The following is a 6,000-nucleotide window of genomic DNA, read 5'->3' as shown; positions in this document are numbered from 1 at the left end:
GCTGAAATATTCTGAAAGTTGCAGAACAGTTCTGATTTTTTTTTAAAAAAAAATGTGCCCAGTTTTTACATGACATAACAGAAGATGAAAACAAAGCCTTTCAAATATTTTTAAGCTAAAGCTCATTTCTGTAGGATATAGAATTTAAATATTCACTTGTGTTTTGTCCTGCTATTTGAAATCAGTGGTTAAATTATCATGACCTAGTTCTTCATTTCAGTTAATTGCCAACATAAATAGTGAATTAGCTGCTAAGAAAATTTGCAATCAACTGTTAATTGTTATTTTAAAAGATTTTTCTCTTTATGTTTTAGAAAAAAAGTCCTTATTTCAGCTTGCAAGAAGAGCAAGGCTGACTTTTTCCCCATGATAAATTGCCTCCAAACCTGCTGCACAAGCAGTGTGAGTCTTGTGTGTGATTTTGATGCAGTCAAGGAAAAGTCAGCATTGTGTGATGCAGCATTTATAGCTATTACAGCTGGATTGACTGCAGTACCTCTGCAAACAGGCTCACATCAGTGGATTTACAATAGGTACCAGCTATAGCAAGACACATCACAGCATCCAAGGTGAGTCACAAAAGCAGGTGGTAATTTCTAGAGTGTTGACGTTTTTTGACAGAAAGGTCATGAGATGAACAGAAATCATAGATACGTTGTTAAAGATTTCTAGAAATGGGAGAAATAAGCTTCAAACTGGGCATGTACATTCTTGTTTGCTTCATTTTCTGCACTTAAAAGAACAAGATGCTCTCAGTATGAATGTATATTGTAGATATTTCTTTGCGAGATAGGTGCATCCTCCTATCATGTGAATGTCTTAGTTTCTTCTTTGCACAACCCAAACCTCCTTCCCCAAATCCTGCAACACCAATCAGGTTTGTTTTCAAACAGTAGCTTAGCTTGTTCTTATTCATCTCTATATGCCTACAAGCACTGATGAACTTTTGATTCCTGGTGTTATTAAGTGAGATTGATTTGCCACTTTCTCTAGTACGAGAAGTCTGCTGGTCGCTAGAAATGGAGATATGTCTGAGGGGAGAGCAAGGAATAGAGTGGTTCCTGATGGCATTGCAAATATATTTCAGTGGAGAAAGCAAGTAGATTTTTAAGGACAGAGGGCATTTGGCATGGATGTTAGTAAGGTTTCACATTTTTGCCTTCACTTTCAGACAATTCCTTTCTTTCTGACTTTAGCAAAGAAGGTGTTAGTTTGACTACAAAGTGAAACAACACTGGAGCGACTTACAGGGAGCGGTCTACCCCCCTGTTTAAAGAGCTCCATTGGCTGCCATTCATTTTCCAGTCCCAATTCAAGATGCAGGCTCTTACCTACAAAGCCCTGAACAGTTTGGGACCCACCTACCTGTGTGTCCACATTTCTGTTTACGAACCCACACGATCTCTTCGATCATCTGGTGAGGCCCTGCTCTCGCTCCTGCCCCCTTCGCAGGCACAATTGGTGGGGGCAAGGGAGAGGGTCTTCTCTTTGGTGGCTCCCCGACTCTGGAATTCACTCCCCAAGGATATCAGACAAGCCCCCACATTGGCAGTCTTTAGGATGAGCCTGAAAACGTGGCTGTTCCAGTGTGGTGGCGGGGTATAAATAAAGATTATTATTGTATTGTCGAAGACTTTCATGGCTGGAATCACTAGGTTCTTGTAGGTTTTTTCGGGCTATAGAGCCATGTTCTAGAGCATGGCTCTATAGCCCGAAAAAACCTACAAGAACCTAAAGATTATTATTATTATTATTATTATTATTATTATTATTATTATTTGAACATGAAAGTTGTAAAATTTGCCTACCAACAACAAACTATAATTTATTCAAAAGAGGAATTGAAGTTTTTAACTTCCTTTTCGTTCAAATTGGAGAAAGAGCAATGAGAGCAAGAAGTGTATATCTCATGCTAGTACAACAGTGTGGTGGTTTGTACAAACACTGATTTGCTATTATATCTAAAGCAGGCTTGAGTGGCCATGTGGAAAACTGGTCAGGAGTGTTTAATAGTTTTGCCAACAAGGGAACTATGGTGTATGAATATTACATGACAAGAGAGGCAGGAATCTTGTTCTTGCAACCACAATATCATATCAGGGCCCTTCTACACTAAACACTACTGCGAGTCCAGTCCAACATCCAGGATACCAGATTAGCTTCACATGGTGCTCATGGTTAACCCTAAATAGACTAGACCCATTAAATCAATTCTTGAATGGTGTGTCAATGGAGTGGTTTGTTACTTTGATTCAGTGGATCTATTCTACTTTGAACTTGAAATCTTACCCCTATATTTATTAGGCCTAGTGGGTGGAAAAAACTCCAAAGAAGGACCTGTACTTACTAGTTCGGTTTTGAAAGAATGGGAGAGCTAGAGAGGCAAAGAGCTTCTACTGCCAGAGATAAGATTTAAGCTCTTTTCATATAGAAGTGGGGTGTTCTAGTATTTACTACAACCTCTTCTTGAACTCACCCCACACTAGGTTCAAACCAATAATTCAGAGGAGCTAATAAACACAAAGCCTTTCAATACAACTGCACAGATGCAAAAGGTAAGTGGTTGTTTATATCCTCTGCATTCCCCACCAATACCTGCACTTTCTGCTCTTTGCATACAAAAAATTGTGCAAACCCCTCCAGTGGCTTATGCATCCAGCTTGAAAGGGGTGCATAGTCTGTTTTCCTTCTAGTTTCAATATTTCTGTAACCACATTGTGAGAGAAGTATTAGAAAGATGAAACACAATGAGATGCTATACCCTGTCACTCTCACCTACACATCTGGATGGTTTCATCTCTTTTATTCCTTTTGGTGGAGTTAATCAAAAGTGGACACAGGAAGCTACAGCTTTAAGTGCTGTGCAAATGTCAGCGTCCTCTAGCTATGGTGCTCTTTCAAATGTAGCCACAAAAAATGAAACAAAAAGACATGGCTATGCCCTTGTTCTATAAAGCCGCTGGTGGCCTGTCAGCTTGAAGTCATCCTGTCCCACAGATAACAATTAGGACTGGATTCATCAAAGGGCAGCAATTACTCTGAGACCTTCATTCTAAGAAGGTTTCAAGTAGAATACCAATTAATAGTCTGTGCTGCACTGTAATCAGTGAGGATTTATATTTTGTGTTTTCATATCCGAAGGGACGACTCTCACCTCACTTCATGCATACTAAAGCCAATAGTCAAAGTAGGCTTTGAATTCATTGTAGATGGTATGTTTGAAATTTGGCCTTAAATGTTTAATTTTCAATCTGACAATTCTATGGCCTAACATTTCTAAAATACAGAAGCAAAACCAGTTTAAAACATGTCATTCTATTTCAAGAAGAACTCTGTTTATGTTTTGAAAGGAAGAAATACTCAAATGAGAACATACACAAAAGTAGCATACAAAATGTTTTGAAAACATTTTGGAATAAATCCAACTTAGAACATCTGCATTTAAGTCAGTCCTAATGGTTCAATGGGTCAACTTTACTGGGGAATTAATAACTTCATTTTGTGTTGTATAGGTTCACTTTGAATTTAGAGGTTGCCATGAATTTGCAGCTCCCATATTTGAAATTCTGAATCTACTGAAATTGTTCCCTTAACAGATGTAGTAGCAGCAGTAGTCGCCAGTTCTAACAAAATAATGACTGCGTATCTTATGATGTGATTTCAAAATGAAATTATGTCCAATGTATCAATAAGTAGCATTCCGTAAATTATTTCTGGGGCCCTGTAGGCTATAGGTCACAGAAGTGCCGGGTTGTCAACACAAATGCAATTGAATGGTAGCGTCTACATCCTTGAAGGAGTCATTGAAGGTCTAAGCATGATTAGAGGTACCAAAGGTAGTTTTCAATTGGAAGGAAGGAAGATGTGCCTGAATGGACTTGGAGAAGCCTTAAAACTGCAGGAGGATAGTGAATTACATGAGGCAGATTTAAGATCTATTACATTGTTATATTAACAGTATTTCCTCCCAAGTATTTCCTCCCAAGAATCAAACCAGTAGTTCTTAACCAGTTGGTCCCCAGGTGTTTTAGTCCACAACTCCCAGAAATTCCAGCCAGTTTACCAGCTGTTAGGATTTCAGGAAGTTGAAGGCCAAAACATCTGGGGACCCACAAGAATCAATGTGATAAATGTAAGTGTTGACTCGCGATTCAATTACTGAGTCAATGGATTAATTCTAGTTGGGACTAACCATAGGATTCAGGGTGTGGTTATCCGGAAGAGACCTGAACTGATGCCATTAAAGATGACGTGGATATGGCTAGAACATAGGTGGAGGAAATATTTATGAGTGAGAACCCTTTATTGGATGTCCATACCCTGTGATGGTAATAACAGACAAAAAGGGTTCTTTTTCTCAATTTTTGCATCATTATAGTGTCATCTAGTGGAGCTTTTCTGAAATGGAGTGGGGCCTCTTGAAATCTACTTCAGGGGTATAAGTGTGATAGATGCTTACTTACATATCTTTACAAATGTGTAAGATGGTTTGTGGGTAATGTCATTGGTGGCTTTATTTTCTGCTATTATAATATCATAATTTATATGATCTTCATTTATCAAAGCCTGAGAATGTAGATAAGATGTTTGGCCTAGTCAAGCACATTCAGCCCTTCTCTAATTTTCATCTTTAGAGACAATGCAGCTCCACCTTCTTCTTCTTTTAAAAGCAATAATGTGACTATTGTTGAAGAAACTAGCCTGAACTGTAAGCCACTATTTAACATTCCCTTTTTGACCAAGGCAAAGAGAGCAATGGTTTGCCAACTGTAACAATTTTTTGATGCTATTAATCAACCAGAATTATTTCAATGTAATTTCTGTCTGATTCTGCAATGGAAATTCTATTTATCAACCTATGGGATAACTTTTGCATTGTGTTTAAAGGCCTTGAATTCTTTGAAGTAATATAGTGAACTCATTAGATACATAAAAGACATAGACTTTATTGTTTTGTGGTGCCTTCCTTTTCCAAAGCCAAAGTCCAACTGTTGTAGCCTTCTCAAACACCTATTAGAAAACTTAGAGTGGATGGTTTACACTTAGACAAAGACATTTGAAGAAACCTGGACTGGATCAGCAAATGAACCAGCCACAAATATTACACTTTCCTTGATAAAAATGAGGTGTATGTGATTCTATTGATACACCTATATCTCTCGGATATTTTGATACCCTTGAGCAAATCCTTTTGGATGAATGAATAATTTATTATGATCAACAGATCAGACAAAAATAAAGTCACATAAAACCAAACACTTTTAAATCCTTTTGGATAATCTGTCCAGGTTGGTCATTGAAGCACTTCCATTCTTATTTAAATGGTCATTTCCTAGAATTCACTGACCAACACACATATTGGTGCCTTAAATGTTAGACCTGTTTCTGGGTATATTTGACCTACTGATTCCAAAAATGGCACCAGTTTTTCCCTATCAGCTCTAGTTTTTGAGATATATAACATATGCTATATAGCAATCATCATCCGCTTACCCATAGAAAAACACAATAGCCATATCTTAGAATCTAGAGCTGATGCTGTCAATCCAATGCAATGTTCTGAATCAGCACCCCCAGATAACACTAGGAACAGGTATAAAAACCAAGACACAATAAATTTTTGTAGGGGGGTTGGGCTGCATTATTGTTCTGAGATTAGTGTTCAGCCCCTTGGCAACTATTCATGGAGCTTCATAGAGATCTATTTTGATCCAGTATTGTTCAGCATCTTAATGATACTTCTTGGACAGTCAGCCAAGCACATCTGGTCTAAGATGTCACCAAAAAACATCAGGTTCACAGTTGTGGAGTCTTTAAGGTTAGTCTTATACTGGTAGCCTGATGCCCTTAAACCGACAGCTTGGCCATAGTTATGCATGCACATAAGTATATGGGGCTGAAATTGTTTAAAAAGCTAAAAGTGGGGGGTGGGTGTTTTGATCACTTTGTGAGTTGTTGTTGTATGTCTTCAAGTCATTTCTGACTTACAATGATGCTAAA

At 38.0% G+C, this 6,000-nt stretch overlaps 1 protein-coding gene across 3 annotated transcripts in view; it reads left to right on the top strand.

The window, feature by feature from the left end:
* Positions 1 to 379: 379 nt before the first annotated feature.
* The window catches only part of LOC132770619 (phospholipid scramblase family member 5-like), a 29,816-nt gene continuing 24,195 nt past the window's right edge, over positions 380 to 6,000 (top strand). For 2 of the 3 annotated variants that reach the window (XM_060767762.2, XM_060767759.2), the window contains exon 1: positions 380 to 569. The gene's annotated coding sequence lies outside the window, so the exon portion shown is untranslated. Of the gene's footprint in view, positions 570 to 2,486; positions 2,556 to 6,000 lie in introns of all 3 variants that reach the window. The other variant, XM_060767761.2, reaches the window with a different exon arrangement.

The sequence above is a fragment of the Anolis sagrei genome, chromosome 3 (genome assembly GCF_037176765.1).
Source record: "Anolis sagrei isolate rAnoSag1 chromosome 3, rAnoSag1.mat, whole genome shotgun sequence".
Taxonomy (NCBI): domain Eukaryota; kingdom Metazoa; phylum Chordata; class Lepidosauria; order Squamata; family Dactyloidae; genus Anolis; species Anolis sagrei.
This window is presented reverse-complemented; position numbering and strand designations above follow the sequence as displayed.